This window comes from Macrotis lagotis, chromosome 1 (assembly GCF_037893015.1).
Source record: "Macrotis lagotis isolate mMagLag1 chromosome 1, bilby.v1.9.chrom.fasta, whole genome shotgun sequence".
In the NCBI taxonomy this organism is placed as follows: domain Eukaryota; kingdom Metazoa; phylum Chordata; class Mammalia; order Peramelemorphia; family Peramelidae; genus Macrotis; species Macrotis lagotis.
The window spans coordinates 364766057-364784745 of NC_133658.1; the positions used below are offsets into that span (position 1 = coordinate 364766057).

At 35.6% G+C, this 18689-nt stretch overlaps 1 long non-coding RNA gene across 1 annotated transcript; it reads left to right on the plus strand.

The window, feature by feature from the left end:
- Positions 1 to 11128: 11128 nt before the first annotated feature.
- LOC141517920 (uncharacterized) lies at positions 11129 to 14681 on the plus strand. Its single transcript, XR_012477029.1, has 3 exons — positions 11129 to 11217; positions 12846 to 13014; positions 14606 to 14681. It is a non-coding gene; the product is annotated as an uncharacterized LOC141517920 (long non-coding RNA).
- The last annotated feature ends 4008 nt before the right edge of the window (positions 14682 to 18689 follow it).

The window sequence follows — 18689 nt, forward strand, 5'->3', positions numbered from 1 at the left end:
TTGGGAATTGACAATATAAGAGATCTATTAAGAGTATAATTTATGTATGTCATTGTCCTAGGAACTAGCTAGAAGAATGATTGGTTCATGGATTAGTGCAACCTGAGTTTCTAGAAAAGTAGGTTAGAGATAGCTCTTGTACATATGATGTCATGAAAGGGAGTCCCTGTTCTCTCAGTAACCTAGAGTAGGATTTTGGGTAAGTCTCTCCCTCTCTGTCCTTCAGTTTCCTCAGGTGCAAAATGTACCCAGCAGAGTTGTTGTGAGGATTAAAGGAGATAATGAACATAAAAGCCTTTGGTAACTATAGTAATTTTTACTAAAAAATAGCCAATAAAATCTCCCATTTATGTTTTAAAAATTCATAATCCTCTACTTTTTCCAGTAATATATGTCCAGTTATGCCCAGTAGTGTTGTGTCTGGGTGGATAGGAGTTGTACTAATTGAACTCATACTCCATCTGTGGTCAAGTCTGATCCCAGGATAGAATTCTGCCCATTTGAGGAACGCCAATATCATATGTTTTCTAAAATAATAACCAGGTCTCTGAAAAAAAATCATCATCTACAGAATCAATGAGCATACACCTTTTCAAGGCAATGGAATAAATATGACTGCTATTATCTCAGGAGACCTTGAAAATATTCATTATTACTTCAGTCATGGCAAAACTTGGTGCCTTGTCCTTTACTTTAAGGATGGTGAGATGTTATTTTTTCTTTTTTATCACTTTAATTAAATCATATTCCTTATCATTCAGTGTAACACAGCAGTTGATTGAGTAATGCTAATCAGCATTTATATTGCCCTTGATGACTACAAAATATATTTTATACATTATGGTAGAGTCAAAATAGCACTAAGGGCTGGAAACAGATCTAAACTCAGTTCTGAAACCATGTACTCTTGGACCAATCATTTTCCTACTCTGGGCATCAGATGAAATCCAAAGCTCCTTCCAACTCTAACATTCTATGTTTTCTATTCAAAACTCATTTCTATGTTGATCTTAAACTGTTCTAGGGTCCCTTCCAGCTTTGACATTTTGTGAATCTACAATTATCTCATTTGATCTCCTCTAACCTCTGTAAATTGGTGGTTTATCTATGGTTATCTCCATTTGACAGATGAGGAAGCTGACCACCTGAGAGGGGGAATTGATTAACCTAAGTTTGTACAATGGGTGAATTGCACAGCTGAGACTGTGACCCAAGTTTTCTAACTCCTTGACTCTCCTGAACCTTCTGAGTCATCATTTTCTCATCCAATGTCTTTTTGGAAATTGAGACCTTCCCAAGGATGATACACATGGCCTGAGGTAATTTCCTTAGTTCTGTTGTTATAATTCTTCTTTGTTCCTGTAATGCCAGGTGGGGCTCTGAGGGATTGATCCACATCCATTGCCTCCCCCTCCCCCAGCACCCCCATCTCTATCTCCTCTGTTCTGGAAGAATAGGAAAGTGTATCATGGAGAAATTCTTGAATTAGTCACCAGATAGTTAGCTATCCAATGAAGAATGTTCAGCAAGAGGTGGTACACTTAGCATTGAGTCCAATTCTTAATAGCTCTTGTGATTTGGATCAAAGATTTGATAGTATCTCATCATGGAGGGCATGCCTGAATGGAATTTAAAAAAAAAAGTCAAAGAGCTAGTGGGGAGTGGCTTTTTTATGCATGGATTTTCATTTTCATCTCTGAAATTCCAGGAGGAAGTGATTCACTTTGCAGTCAACAAGCATCCAATTCAACACACATTTGTTAAGCTTTCACTTGTGTAGAACTTTGTGATAGGCTTTTATTTTGAGATGTCATGCTCCTCAATTGGTCCAAATTCTAAATCCTCTATGCTTTCAAATAATCATAATCAAATAACCTCTGCCTCAGAGAAATGATATAAACCTGTGGCCTGTGACATCCACACAGGATCATAGGCTTTAGACCTAGAAGGTACCTTAAGAGATCACTGAATTCAAATTCTAGCAGTTTTCAGATAAGAAACTGAAATGCAGAGAGAGAAAAAAAGAATTAACTTAAATTATATGGATATAAAACATCAAAAATAGGTTTCAAAAAAAAGCCATCTGCTCAAAACTGTCTTCTTTCTACTACACTGGGCTGTCTATCTTTGATAGGCTGGTCCTCAGACCCCAAGCAAAATAGTATTTTGCCAAAAAGCTATTTAAAGTTGTCTAAGATTAGAAGAAATTGGCAGAGTTTGTGATCTGAATGAATAATCCCTGAAAAGGTAGTTCATTGTAAAACAGTGGAGAATGTTTTAGCTGGGGATAAAAAAAATGAAAAATAATCCATCCCCTACCTTCAAGCAACTCATAGTAGAGTGAGGAAAGGAGAAAATGGGAAAGGTATATGTATGCTTAAATGCATTGACTTCCATTTCAATGCTATTTCAAGGTTTGCAGAGCACTTTACTCATAGCAATCTTAAAAACTGAATATTGCAAGTATTGCTCTATCATTTTATTGATGAAGAAACTAAAGCATCAGAGAGATGAAATGATTTATTCTTTTTAACATTGCTGAGAGCCAGAATTCAAATTCAGGTCTTATTGATTGCATGTTCAGAGTCAAAACAAGGTTGAATGTGATAGGAACAAAGAAAAGATCTAGGCAAAGTTCTCTTTAAAAATCTTAGGAGGGAAAGATTGCTTTTACCTAGGGGAAGGGAATATAGAGAAGTAGTCATGGAGGAGGTGGCAGCTAAGCTTGGCTCTCAAAGCTTCAACAGCAAGGCTTTTTTCTAGAATGGACAATGGCCCTGTATAAACCCATGGAGGTAGCAGAGTAGGGAGAGACTAGGAAAAAGGAGAATAAACAAAATTTGACTAGGAAGGCAGTGGAGTCAGGAAGACCTGAGTTCAAATCTAGTTCAGACACTAAGCTTTGTAATCTTGGGCAAATCATTTAACCTGTTTATCTCAGTTTCCTCAATTATAAGAAAATAACAATTACCTTCTGGAGTTTGTTATGAGGATTAAATGAGATGTGGGTGGTTATATCAATGTTTATTGTAATGATTATTATTATTATCATTACTATTATTCTTGAAGATAGAAGGGTTAAGGGGGGAATGTAGAAAACAAGACTGGAAAAGAAAGTTATAGCCTAAATGTGCAAGATCTTGAATGCCAAGCTGAGAAGTTTGTCTATTTTCTTATAGGAAAAAGAGAGCCACAAAGGTATTTTGAAGAAAATGATATCATCAAATCTATGTTGATTACTTAAGCAGCTGTGGGAAGGATATGTTGGAGAAGAGATGAAAGGTCAGGGGATCGGGCTATTGAAATAGTCTTGGTAAAAGGTAATATAGGTGTAGGGTGAGATAAAAGGAGGGTACGGATGTGAGTTGTTATAGAAGTAAAATCAACAGAAAACTGATATAAAATAGAGAATGAGTAAGAGTGACAGGGAAGAGACAAAGATTTTTGAAGTTTTAAATCTGGTTGTTTGGGAGATGGTGTTGCTATTAAATGAAATAGGACAGTTGGACAGAGGAGTTGTACACAAATAGTAAATAATGTTTGTTAAACCTGAGTTGCACTGAATGATGGAGTTTCTAATTGAAGAAAGAGTGCAGAATCTGAATTCTGAGGGGTTTATAAAGGAACCAATAAATTTATAAACATTACTTAATTGCTACTATGGTCCACTACTTAATCTGTATTAAGCACCACAGATACAAAAAGACCAAATGACGCTTTCTGCCCTCAAGGAGTTTATAATTGAATGTGGGACACAATATGCAGATAAATATGTACAAACCAAGCTATATACAGGATCAGTAGGAAATAATTAACAGAAGGAAGACATTAAAATTAAGAAAGATTAGATTGGGAAAGGTTTCTAGTAAGACTGGATTTTAGTTGGGACTTAAAGGAAGACAGGGAGGTATGTAGGCAGAGTGGAAGAGCGAAAGCATTCCAGGCTTGAGAAGATAGAGAAAAATGCCCAGGACCTAGAAAACCTAGTGTCTTGATTATGGGATAGACATGAGGCCAGTGACACCAGATTGAAGAATATGCTTTGGGGAGTAAAGTGTAAGAAGACTAGAAACATAGGAGGAAGCTAGGTTATGAAGAATTTTGAATGCCAAATGGAACATTTTGTATTCATTCCTAGAGTCAGGAAGGAACCTCTGGAGTTTACTGAGTATAAAAGTTGAGGTAACATGAACAGACCTTCCCTTTAGGACAAAAACTCTAATGGATGAATGGAGGATAGATTAGAGTGGGGAGATACTTGAAGTAATAGGACTTACCAGCAGGCAATGGCAGTAATCCAAATTCTGAGGTGATGGCAGAGTGGTGGTAGGTTCAGTGGAGAGAGAGAGAGAGAGAGAGAGAGAGAGAGAGAGAGAGAGAGAGAGAGAGAGAGAGAGAGAGAGAATATGAAAGAGGAATATATAAGAGATGCTGAGAAGTTGAAATCCACAAACCTTGACAATAGATTGGACATGGAGGGGGAGAGATAGAGTGGTAAACCTGAGGGACCAGGAGGATGATATTGCTCTCTACAGAAAAAAAGGGAGGTTAAAGTTTAGGGGTAAGATAAGTCTGTTTTGGACATTGTTGGATATAAATGTTTAATGTGAGAGATCTGAAAGGCATTTGTGAAAACAAAAGTCAGCAGAGAGATTGGAAAAGCAGAGTTTGGAAAGAAGTACTTATTTGGAGACAAATCTGCTTATCTCACACATGCACTTTTTCTCTGCAAAAACAAATTCAAAAACATCTCCTGTATTGTAGTGTTATAATTATTATCTGTTTTATTATTATATAAATATAAGCATTATAATATTATAATCAAAATCATATTAGATTTCTGAGGTACCTAGATGTTTTTATTTCAGATGATGTTAGAATATAGTATACAGATCATCAAATATACAGAAAATATCTAAATTTTCTTCTGGGTCTAAATCCTGGGATCCTAAATTCAATCTTTCTCTTCCTCTCCTTTTCCCCCCAGGAATCCTTCCCCCTTCTGAATCTTGAAACACTTTATTTCTGCCTCCTTAATACACATTCACTTAATTTTCTCTTTAACTAATTGAACCACATAGTAAGCCCCTACTTCTGTTTGTAAATCTCTACAAAAGCTTTCTGTTGTTCTCTCCCTTTGTGATATAGATTTAATCTTTCCCAAGACTGCATCAGTACAGGTTCTAACATGCTTCTGAGACTTTGACCTGGGCCCTCAATGGGTAGTGTGTCTATTCTTCAGAGACTCTCAGGACAAGAAAAATGGTCATGAAGTGAGTCATCTAGTTAAGAAGCATTGATTAAGGGGGCAGCTAGGTGACTCAATGGATAGAGCACCAGCCCTGGAGTCAGGAGGACCTGAGTTCAAATCCATCCTCAGACACTTAATAATTACCTGTGTGGCCTCGGGCAAGCTGTTTAACCCCATTGCCTTGACAAAAAAACCCCAAAAAGCAAAAAAAAAAAAGAAAAAAGAAAAAGAAGCATTGATTAAGTCAGACACCATACCATTAGTGAGGCCCTCTGCTAAGGGATGAGAATATAAAAAAAAATTGAAAAACAGTGTCCCTATCCTCTAGCAAATTTGTATTCTAATGGAGAAGACAGCAAATATGTACTGCTTGTATGTTAAAGACAAGCAGTTATCCTTTCCATGTTTTGGGAATTGGGGTGTATCATCCCCATGAGCTGGAAAATTGGAGTAAAAATTTTTGGCCTTTTCTTCATACCAGAGAAGAATTATGAATTTTTTCTTTTTCTTTTATGTGGTGTTTACTGTACCTTTTTGCAAAATTTGGATAAGATATTCTGTGTCATATGCTGTTCTTTGAGTGAAGTCTATGGCTTCCATAAAATTCCTTTTTTTTGGCAATGCAGTGGAGTTAAACAGCTTGCCCGAGGCCACACAGCTAGGTAATTATTAAGTGTCTGAGGATGGATTTGAAATCAGGTCCTCCTGACTCCAGGGCTGGTGCTCTATACACTGTGCCACCTAGCTGTCCCCATAAAATTCTTTAAAAAAATCTCATTTAATTACTATGACTGTACATTTTTAATCTTTATAAAGTAACTTGCTTCTCAGTGATGGAGAAGGGGATAAAAGGAAGGTAGAGAATTTGGAATTCAAGGTTTTGGGAGTGATGTTAAAACCTGTTTTTGCATATTACCAGGGAAAAATAAGATAAAAGAAAAAATCCCATTTTAATTTCTTATGCCAACCCTAGATATATAAAAACTGCAATGGAAAAAGACTTAAAATGGAAGAGATAACTGTAAGTTAAAGCTTTATAGAGATAGAAGGTAATCTCTGTGAGTAAGGAACTAATTGCTTGTCAAAGAGAAGTGAAGTCATTTAAACTTGCCTAAGGGAAAGGTACTAACATTGGTATGTTGTGTGCGTGTGCATATGTGTGTGTGTGTTGTGTGTATATATGTGTGTGTGCATGTGTGTGTGTGTGTGTGTGTGTGTGTGTGTTATGGTGGGGGGATAGAGTGACGGAGTATTGAAGTAGGGAGAGGAGTGAGAACATGGAAAGGACTTACTGCAGAATGTAGACTTTGAGCAAAATTTTGAAGGAAACTTGGGAAACCAAGAGAGAGAGGTGAGGAGGACTAACATTCCATGGAAGACATGGAGGAGAACCAGTGTAAAGTCCCCAAATCAGCAGATGGGAGGGAGTATGATGTGCAGTCTATGTACATAAAATTCATGGTTGGGAGTAAAGTACAGGAATACTAGAGGGGTACAAAGTGGAGTGACTTGTGAAGGGTTTTAAATGCCAAAGGATATTATTCTTGATTTTAGCAGGAATAGCCAGTCCCTAGAGTTTATTGAGTAGGGAGATGACATCATCAGACATGGTCAGACATTCATTTAGGAAACACTTTTGGCAGATGAATTTAGGATGACTTGAAGTTGGGAGAAACTTGAGTGTCTTTTATATGCCAGCACTTTACATATGTTATCTCATTTGAGCCTCACAAGAAGCCTGGAAGTTAGGGGCTTTTATTACCCCCCATTTTACTGTTGAGGAAACTGAGGCAGAAAGAGGTTAAATGACTTGCACAGAGCACCAAGGCAGAAAATGAATTTTTTTTATTGATAACAAATAATGAAAAGTATTTATTACAGGGCTTAGAGAATCATGTATTTATATGATGAAGTTCTAGAAGAACCCTTGAGATCATCTACTCCTGTTTCTTCATTTTCTAGCTGAAACATATGAGATTCGTTTATTAAGTGATTTGCTCAAGGTCACACAGTTAGTGGGGCACCTAGGTGGCACCCATATAGAACTGTGAACCTAGAGTCAGGAATTCTCATCTTTCTGAGTTCACATCCAGCTTCAGTCATTTATTAATTGTATGACCATGGTTAAGTCATTTAACCCTGCTTACCTCAATTTCCTCATCTGTTCAATAAGTTGCAGAAGGTTAACAGTAAACCTCCCCAGTATCTCTGCCAAGACAACCCCAAATAGAATTTGAAGGAAAGGATTCAGCAACAATAAGCCTAATAACAATAAGCCCAGATTTAGGATTTTTAAAAATATTTTATTAGTTTTCCAGCTATATACAATAGTAGTTTCTACCTATTATTTTTGTAAGATTTTGAATTTTGTAATTTTCCCTCATCCTCCCTTCCATCCCCCATCCTCCCTGCAGAAAGCAATCTGATAACTTTACATTGTTTCCATGCTATACATTGATCAAAATTGAATGTGTTGAGAGAGAAATCTTATCCTTGAGGAGAAAATAAAACATTGGAGATAGCAAAATTATGGTGTACATAAGATACTTAAAAAACGTTGTAGGTAATAGACTTTTTGGTCTTTGTTTGAACTCCACAGTTCTTTCTCTGAATACAGGTGATATTCTTCATCAGAGGTGCTCTAAAGTTATCCTTTATTAGTGTATTAATGGAATGAGCAAGCCCATTAAGGTTGATCATCATTCCCATGAAGAGTTAGGATCTGAAGGATGGTGATAGTCTTAAAGACTCCCAATCCAGTGATCTCTCCATTGTTTCATGAGTTGATTTCTATGCAATGAAGTACTGCAGACAGCTCAACATGGCTCTGGAGAACCAAATGTTAAATTTTCAGTGGAACAGTTTTTCCTCAGAAATCAGTAAATGTTACAAGCAAGGGATTGATTTACTATGTTGTTGATTGTCTAGATTGAAGAAAGTGACAGAAAAATGCTAATAAGAAATTAAATTTAGAAGTGTCCCACATTTTTTCTCCCCATACACAAACTAGTTGTTAAATATTTCCCAGAATGTCACTTTTTTGGTATTCTTCCTTCTCTGAATCCTACTATTTTCCTCTAGAGGGTTGCTGGGAAGAATATTCACTGTGAGTTAATCTTGGATTTTTTTGAAATGTTGAATCAAGTTATTCAAGGAAAATTCCTTTTTGGAATCAATTGTCTGTAACAAACTACTTCACACAGTTCTAAAGGACTTGTGAAGGAAAATACCATTCCCAATCAGAGAAGGAACTATAGAGTCTGAATGTAGACAATTTTTAAAATTTATTTTAGGTTTTATATTTTTTTCCTTTTTGTTCTGATTCTTCTTTCACAACATGAAAACCTGGAAGTCTTTAACATAGTTATACTTGTATAACCTATATTAGATTGCTCTCTGTCAAGGTATGAGAAGAGGAGGGAGGGACGGAGAGAGAAAAATGTGGAACTCAAAACCTTACTGAAAATGATTGTTGAAAGCTATCTTTTCAAATAGTTGGAAAAACACAAATTTATTATTTTAAAAAACCTAGTGTCATATACTTGAGATATGAGACTCTTTTTGTTGATTTTGTCATCATCTGACATAGTACCATGGATAGAGTAAATATTTAATCAATATTTTTTAAATTGAGCTGAACTGAATGACTGATTTTCTGATACTAGAAGTAGAGCTGGGTTCAAACTTCATGTCTATTATTTACCTATTTCTCAACTCTAAAATGAAAGTTTGGAGGAAATGAACTGTGAAGTTCCTTCCAGCTTTATGATTCTTTGAACACTATTCTAGAGTTGGAGTAGAAGCCCTGAATCTAATTTCAACAACAACAAAGTTCTGTCACTCGATTGCAAGTTACACCAGCAAGTGACTTTCCCTCTGAGTCTCAATTTCCTCATCTGGGAAATTACTATTAAGAAGAAAGCATTTTGTTAACCTTAATGTATTATGGAATTATTATTATTGTTGTTATTTTTAAAACACATTTTAAAAAGTTACTAAAGGAGGCTGTGACAAGTTCTTCCTTGGAGGTCTTTAAAGAAAGGGTTGAATCTTACATTTGGAATAGGTTGGGTGTAGCCTTGCTTGAAGACAGGGGCATAGACTGAATGACCTCTTGAGGTCCTTCCCAGCCTTGTGACTCTGTCTCCTTTGCAATGTGCTGAGGTGTCACTAAGTGAAGGGGTTGATCTTCCAACACTGCTGCTGAGAATTAAGGGAATTATGCTGGGTGTAGGGCCACAAGCCCTTCCCAGAAGATTGATGAGAGAGCCAACCCTTCCCATCCCCTATGGGTGGATGTGATCTAGGCTGACCACTGATGACTCCACTGGATTAAATACCAAATGGGACAGAACAGAATCTAGCCATCAAGCTGCCTTTCACACAGTTCTTTCCTTTATCTTTGTGCTGTTGTTGACTTATTTCATTTCAGACTCTTTGTGACCCCATTTGGGGTTTTCTTGGCAAAGAAACTTGAGTGGTTTTCCATTTCCTTTACCAGCTCATTTTACAGAGGAGAAAACTAAGGTAAACAAGGCTCAGTGACTTGCCCAAACTTACAGTTAGTGTTTGAAGCTGCATTTGAAGCCCTTCCTGATTCCAGGTCTGACAGTTTCTCCATTTTGTCATTTAGTTGTCCCTAGGTGCAAAGAACCCTCTCTGATTTGAGGTTAGAACACCTGAGTTTCAGACCTGGCTCAGCCATAAAAACGGGCTGCATGAGATTAGGCAAGTTGCTTTTTTCTCTCTGATGCAATCTAGATGGACTAGATACAAGAGACAACACAGTAGATCAAACACTGCATTTGGAGTCAGAACTGGGTATAGATTTCACCTCTTAATTAACTGGATGACTTCGTGCAAGTCATTTAACCCCTCTGACCCTCAGAGTCATCTTCAAAATGAGGGAGCAGGTTTCTTAAATTCTTAATTTCAAATCTTCCTTAGCTCTCTCATGGTCTGAAGTCTCCCAAGGAGACAGAGACTACTCTTATTTCGGCATTTCTGCCAAGTGATAGGGAAAGGATGAGTCTATGGAGAAGAGAAGCGGACCTGGGGATTACTGATTAAACTCCTCATTAGTGTCCTGGAGCCCCATCTTTCCAGCGTCCTTTTCCAGGTCCATTTCTGCTATCTTCTAGGTTTGAATGGGGTTTATCCTTCAGTGGGGCGGGGCCACGGGAGCTGTTTGGCCTTTGGGGCGTGGCTGCAGGACAGGTGTGTCTGGGCTGGGCTGATCTTCCCCACATTTAATCCACCCCCCTCCGGGCGGGTGTGTGTGCACCCAGGCAGACTCCCAGCACCAACAGCTCAGGCTGGTTTTAGTCAAACAAAAGGAAGCCAGGGAGGTGTAGCTAAGCCTCATACAGTTGGGACTGTCAGTGTGGCATAATAGTGCCAAAGTTCATTTCAGATGAAAGCAAAGTTTTATAGACTGCCTACACTCCTCCTCTGCCCAACACCCACCCCCAAAGGCTCACTTCTTGTGAAGGCTCTGAGTGGTGACTTTTTTTTTAATGTCCGTACCTAGCTGTGTGGTGGGCCCAACTACTTTGCTTGTCCCGGCCATCAATTATGCCTTTGGTAAATGACACCAGAAGAGAAACTTTCTGAAGCTTTCTCTACCTCTGATGTTCTATATTGGAAGTTAATATTCTTTATTGTAAGACACCTTCCAACTTGGACATTTTAAATTCTAAGGACTCTTCTAGATCTGATATATATATATATATATATATATATATATATATATATATGTATATCTATCTATCTATCTATCTGTTTTATTACCTGTCTAAGGCCCCTTCTAGTGCTAACAGACTATTTTCTAAACTATCCCCATTTGTAACTAATTTTCTGTTGTTTAGATATTAATTTTCTTGAGTCATACAGTGGCAAAAGCCCAAGACAGAGAATCAACTGGGTTGGAGTAACAGCTTCCTGGCATAATAACTGTAAGATCTTGGGTAAGTCACTTAACAGTTTTGTTCTCTCAATTGTAAAAATGAAGGGACTAAACTGGAAATCTAAGATTCCTTCCAGGTATAGATTTGTGATTTTATGATTCTCTCTGGGTCTCAATTTTTTCATCTGTAAAATGATGGAGTAGGATGGATAATTTGTAGATGGAAGTGATATCAGTAACAATTTATTTCAATACCCTTTATTTTTTAGATGGGAAATTGTGGCCTTCAAAAGGGAAGTTCTCTTACCCAAAGTTAATCAACTGGTTACAGGAAGAATTGGGATTGTAAAGTCTCTCCTACTTTGACAATCTATGAGTCTATACATATATAATCACAATTACCTAAAGCATATATTCCACACCACTACCAGGACACTTAATTATGAAAACCATTCATCTGAAAGTTCCAAGTACATCAAGACAAATGTGCCCTCCACTAAAAGAACTTTTCCTCAGTCATTCTGACAATTCTAATAAAGGCTTTTAGCTAACTAAACCATTAAGAGATTTCTCACAAGATAAAAATGTAGTGGGTGGAAAGGGAAGACTCTAGACTCTTGCATTAATAAGGCAAGTTAGAGCTGAGTGAGATGCTAAAGGTCATTGAGATTACCCCCCTCATTTTACAAATGAGGAAAATGATGCTCAAGTTGCCTGCTTGATCAAAACACTATGCTACTTCTCCCATGCCATCTAAATCTCATTAATAGCTCACATTTTTAGTGTGGTAAGATTTACAAAATGCTTTTCTTGTAGTATTAACCATCCTGTGACAAAATACAGACATCACTGTGCCCATTTTGCAAGTGAGGAAACAAATCTAAAGATAGCAAGTAAAGCTCTTTGGGTGATAGAGCAAAGAGGTAGAAGTGGGGTTGAGTCTCAGGTTTTCTGACTCCAATATAAGTGTTCTTTCTATTATACAATAGCTGCCAAAAATTAATCTGAGAGAGAGAATTTTTGATGAGCTTATTTAAGTACTGATTATTGAGTTTTTTCATAGGGTTTTAAAAAGCCTTTGGGAAAGTCTCTCAGCCAGGAGCCTTAAAAAATAATCGAATCATTTTATGTTGTCCTGAATCTGGGAAACAAAGGACAGGCATAAATAGACATTTCTCTGGTTGGACCAGTCAGATCTCTCTCTTTGTCTCTATGTCTCTCTGTTTCTGTCTTTCTCTGTCTCTCTCTGTGTCTCTTTAGGTGTCATAGTCTGACTCTGTTTCTGTCCTGTTTCTTTCTCTCTGTCTCTGTCTCTGTCTCTCTCTCTCTCCTGGCCTAAAACCAAGTTTTCCAGATAGTGAAATGCTACATTAGCAGGAAAGGCAAAGTGCTCTTAGAACTGTGTGGGTATAGAAATAATGGAAGAAAAAGGTTCTAACTCTTGTTTCTATTTCTTGGTTTTTATTTTCACTATAATCAAATAAGACTTGGGATACAAATTTTACTTTTATTGAACTCTGTTATTATTGAATCACCATGATATGGAGGATTCCTACTCAGGGATTCCTAGTATTTGGCTAAAGGTCCTGACCTCTTTTGTTTGCTGTGTGATCTTGGACAAGTCAACAGACCTTTCTGAACTTCAATATACTAATCTTTAAAATTTTTATTTACTATATACCTTATAAGGACGTCTGAAGGATAATGCTATGCAAAGCATGAAGCCTTACAGAAATATGAACTGAGAGGGAGAGGCATGTGGTTCTTGTATGGAAACTCAAGGTGGAGAAGAACTACACTGGAGATATGGGTCTCATGAACTTCAAGGGAAAATAGGCATCTGATAAGGGATATGCTGGTAAATGTTTAACAATCAGTGTTTAACTCTTTTACCCAAAATGTACGCCAGACACAATTTTAAGTTTAGTATCTATTATTAGCACTTTCCCTGCTACTTTCTTAAGTGGAAACAAGCAACAAAAACAATAGATTAAATGGTGATTTGTAGCAGATTTCCAAAGTATTAATGTTTACACTGAAAATTTAATAATTGACTTTTGTGATCTACATTGGCTAATTGCAGCACATCCCTTCTGGGACCTTGGACAAGTCATTGATTCTTGGCTTTAGTTTTCTCATTTGTAATATGAAGAGTTTGATTCTAAATACAATTATTACCTTTTAATGAAAATAATAGTGCTTACAATATTGACCTTCTTGGGCCATCTTGAAGAAGAGGATTTACAAATTTTGTATAATCATGTGTGGGAAAGTTCCTGGTGAAGTCCTCTCAGGATTAAGAAATATTTTTTTGTCAGGAAAACCTCACATTCCAAAGGAGGCTCAGAACCACCTGCTTTATGATAAGACTATTTTTACAAACTGGGAGAACGTTCTGACCATAGACATTACTTCATTTTAGTTGAGATAATTATGAAAGTACTAAATTACCTCACCATCTGGTGGGAAAAATATTTTGAAAACACTTCATCTTTTCTTTGTGTCTGTTGTTAGGGCAGATTTCAGTGAAAAGATTGTACCCCCAAAAGCCCAGCCAAAGGGCTAACAAGGAGGAGAGTTAGTGAGAAGAGGGGAGGGAACTCATATATTTTCACTTGACTGTTCTCTGGGTGCAACTCTCTGACTCTTGCCGTCTGCCCTTTCTCGAGAGCAAATAAGCAAAAACTTTCTTTTGTTCAGACGGTCTCTGAAGATTTTATTTAGTGTATTTTTATCACAAACAATCATATACTGTAAATGGAATCTTTTTCCATTACCTCTCTTTTTTTCCAGAGGAAAGGGATTTTCACACAGGATCATATAGTTCATAATTGTGGGAATCAAACTTGAACCCAAATTTCCTGATCCTCAGTTTATTAGAACAAGCTTCATCAAATAATATAATCTATATTTACAGATAGATGGTTGGAAATTTGCTATTACAAAATGAATGATGCAATTCTAGGATTTTTAAAATTTGAAAATCCCAGAAGACAGGAAAGTGCCTATCCAATAAACAGAAATCTCCCAGATGGTACCACCTCATGATGTAATGTGAGTTACAGATGAGATTTAAGGGACCTCCCTAAATCTCATTAGGAAGTTATTCTAAAATATAATTAAAGAAAGATAAATGGTAATCCAGAAAATTGCAATGCAACCATGAAGCCATATTTTAATTATCCAGATTTTTATGTAGAATATGTGCCAAAGCAGGAATGAGTGCTAGTTCTTGATTGTCAGAGCTGGGAAGAACCTTTGAAGACAGACTAGTAAAGTTGGAAGAGATCTTAGGAAACATCTAGTCCAGTCTATTTATTTACAGAGAGAAAAATCGAGGCCCTGAAATGAAAAGTGAGTTGTCCTAGATAATACAGTAAGTTGAGAAAAGATTTGGGACTAGAATTGAGTTTTCTTGACCACTAACTCTCCTTTTCCTGCTATTTCAGGTTCTTTCAGTCATCGGGACAATGTGAACTTCTAGAGAATTTCTAGAAGCTTCTAGAGAGGTCCAGTTTTCTAGTTCCTAGTACATTGTAGTGAACATAGTAGGTATATAATAAATATCTCTTGGATTGGATTGAATCAAGGTCTTGTGATGAGAATTTTTATACCCCATCCAAGGTGTTTCCAGGAAAATTCTTTTGTAATATTTCCAGGAGCTAATACTTCCTCAGGGAAGTATAGAGGAGAAATGGAGGGTCAAGCGTGAACATTCCTACAGGATTTTCCTTAGCCAAATTTAAAAGGATAAATGCTTTTTTGATTACTCCATCAAGGGAATGGAGTAAACTCCTCATCCAGGTGAGGATGATAACAAAGAGAGCCATCAGGCTACATAAGATATGGTACAGTATTGTTAGTCACTCAGGTGATTTGCTTGACAATTATTTGGCACATTTGATTATGCTATCCTCAGAAAATTATGTTTCTTTTTTATTTACTTTTTTTCCTGAACCTCATACAGATCAAATAAGTCACTGAGATTCCTGAGAAATAGTGTGAGTTAATTCCTCCATCTTCACAATATTTGAAACTTTTCAGTTTCAAAACAGTCTGTTTTTCTCTGTGTAAACTTTTCTTCCTGGTGGATTTTGGCAAAAAGTCTAGAAGAATGGAGCTTTAACTACCTCTTTTGTCTAGCAGAGATTTAGCCTTTGAGTGATTTCAAAGAAAATAGATTTAAAAAATTATACCTTTTTATAGTGAAATTCCTATTAGCTCTTTAATTAATATTTCTAACTGTTTCTAAGCAGATTCTTTTAATTAAGAAATTATTATGATGTAAATCAAAGATTATTTCTAATGCAGATCATTGCTGACAATTTGCCAATTAAAACATATGACTATTCTATATGATCTCTAATAAAAGACAACAATCTGCCTTACCACGAATGAGTTGGTGAAGGTGATAATCTTATAAACACTGAAGAATTTGCATCAGTCTACCAGTATATCACTCAAAGTTTATTTTACATTTTAAGTTGTACCAATGTGATGTTCACAATTCTATCCTGCTAGTTGTAGTCCCAGCATCACTTTTCAATTGTAAAATTAAAGTATAAGCTGATTGATGAGAGGACCCTGAAGTTTAAATTCCTGGCAGTTAATAGTCTTTGTGAAAGTTTTTTGATACATCTCTTAAGGTACACTGTTAAGTTTAAAAAAAATTAATTTAACTCTTTGGGTGATTCAAAGAAATAGAGAAGCAGTTATGGGAGTTGGTAGCATCACTATGATTTTTAAAAAAAATATAAGCCAAATAAAAACAATGGACTATTGTGAAAAATGACATTTAGTTATTGCCATCAGTAATTATACTTTAAAAACTGATTGGTTGAAAATTTTGAAGTTATACTGTATTATAGTACTTTAGAGAACTTAATTGGTATAGACAGATAGATAGATAGATAGATAGATAGAGATATGGGATAATAAATATTTGTACCTATCTCCCAGGGTTTTAGAGAGAATCACATGGTTATGTGCTGCTTTACATGGTGCCTCACTTGTGCAAAGGATGAACACTGGAATATTCAAACGTTATAGGAATTCAATTGAACACATTTCTCTCCCACTTGAAGGTAGTTTTCCTAATTAGCATGGAATTTTAACAAATTTGTTTATTTCAGAATTCAAATTATAATTGAAAAATCAAAGACTAAACATTTTTTAAAACTACTGAAAATAGTTCTTTAAAGTTCCTTAAAACAATTTTTAAACCAAGAAATAACCTGGCATGTGTTAAGCACTATTATTAAGATGTGACTAGTATGGAAATGCCATGAAATTTCTAAATTTGAAATGCATTTGACTAAATTGATACCACTTGATTGATAATGTTTTAAATATGTGATATCTGATCTAGAAAAGTATCTCTTGCCTTTTGAAGGTTAAGACAAGTTGTTATAGCAATTTCCTTATTTTTAAATACTGCTAGATTATAAATATATCTGTTATAAAATATAACTATAAATATGAAAACTAGTGTTTTATTTTGTCTTAAATTAGAAAAAATAATAATGAATCACTGTTAGGTCAAAGGAACAGCAAATTCCTCTTTAGAGATATTTGTCTGTGAGATTCCTTGTCACTTCCTACTCCAATTGGGTTATGAGGTTTTAACAGTACCTCCTGACAGGGTATTGTGCAATTCTTCAGTACTTCACCCAAAATGAAGAAATATATAAATTATACTTTAAATAATAAGTGAGTTTCATTTAAAATTATTTGAAAAATCATAAAATTTAATTTTGAACTCAACTATTTATTGCGTGTATAAAGACTTGTGTTTATATGGATATAAATCCTGATATTTATGACGACAATAAGATCCTGTTCCCTACGATGATGCTAAGGTGAAAAAGTAGAAACAACAATACAAAACTAAATAGATCTCTTGCATCTGGGTGACAGAGGAAGGTAAGCTACTCCTCCCCAAGAGTTTCTATCACCAGGTATGCTTCTTAGTTCATAAGGGGATCCATTGTGACACCCAAGAAGTAATAGAATCAATTAAATAAGGATAGATTGCTCCAGGCACCACTCCAGTGGCAACTTGTATAGCAACCACTTGTCCAACTTGCCAAACTTTTAATCAGCTTGCTTTTCAAATCACATCATCTGGTGTCTGACCTTTAGCTTATATCCCTTTGCAGATTTGCAGATAAATTTTACTGATATGCCCAAGGCAAGTCATTATAAGCAAATGTCTTGTCATCTTTCACCAAGACTGAAGCTGCTTTTGTTATCAGAGTTCTCACCAAAGAATTTGTGCTCATGTATGACCCATATATATATTATATTACATATTATATATATATATATATATATATATATATATATATATATAGTCATGGACTCTGAGAAAGGCTCTTATCTCACTGATTCCATTTTCTTTCAAACATATTCTAATCTTGGTATCACTCCTAAGTACCATACCCCAATACCACTGTCAAAATTCAGGCCAAATGGAACATATCTTAAGAAGATTGCTGGCAAATTATGTTTTGAAAACTATTTAAAATGACATAATATTCTTCCTTTGGTTTTATTCTATCTGTCTAAGCAGACCAAGGTGGAAATTATAGGAATAAAAAGTTTTAAGAAGTCCGATGCTATTATTATTTGAAATTTTTCTAATTTATTGGGAAACACTGTTAGAGAGCCCATTTCCCTTCTGAGCTATTACAATGAATGTAATAACCCTCCTTTAAAAACTGTAATAATGAAATGCATTTTGCCTTACAATGTAGAATTCTTATGATGTAATAAGAGACTTGAGAATTGAATCTGTTTTAAGATATCATTGTTGAGAAATATTCTTGAATCAATGATCTATGTGGTCATAGAGAGTGACATCTGCAAATTACTACAAGTGGAATTTTTTCTGCAGAATAGGTGGGGAGAGTAACTTTTGGCATGGATTCTCCTGACCCAAATTCATTTTGAATGAAAAAATTTCTCACCTATTTGAAATTCTAAGCCTGACTGTGACATTCTGTTAGTACATTTACCTGCTTATGTAACTCTTACCTGGAATTACCATTCTCTTCTTTTTTTTCCAAGGCTAATTTTTATAATCATGGCAGATGGTCAATAAATTAAATCTTTATTTTATAGGCTAATGCTGGAATATATATTAGTTACTATAATAAGATAGTTATTTAAGATCTAAACCTTTCAACCGGAAATTATAGTCATTCCTACATCCTAAACAACTAAATGAATGAATATTTGGGCTTGTTATCTCCCTGTCATATATACAATAAGCCCTTGAAATATCTCAGACTGTTATGGGAACAATTAAACAATGTTTCAGCTGTTTATGGGACCAGTGTATAAATCTATTATGTAGTGAGGATAAATCAGAAACATTTTCTGTGAAAGAAAAGAATTTCAATACAATCACTTATCTGAGAAGATTAACTTATGGTCTTGTGACATCTGATGTTAATTAGATTTATTATCCTTAAATACTTTGGTTTATTATTTTGGATTAAGATAAACATCTCTAAGGTTAAATTCATCTCT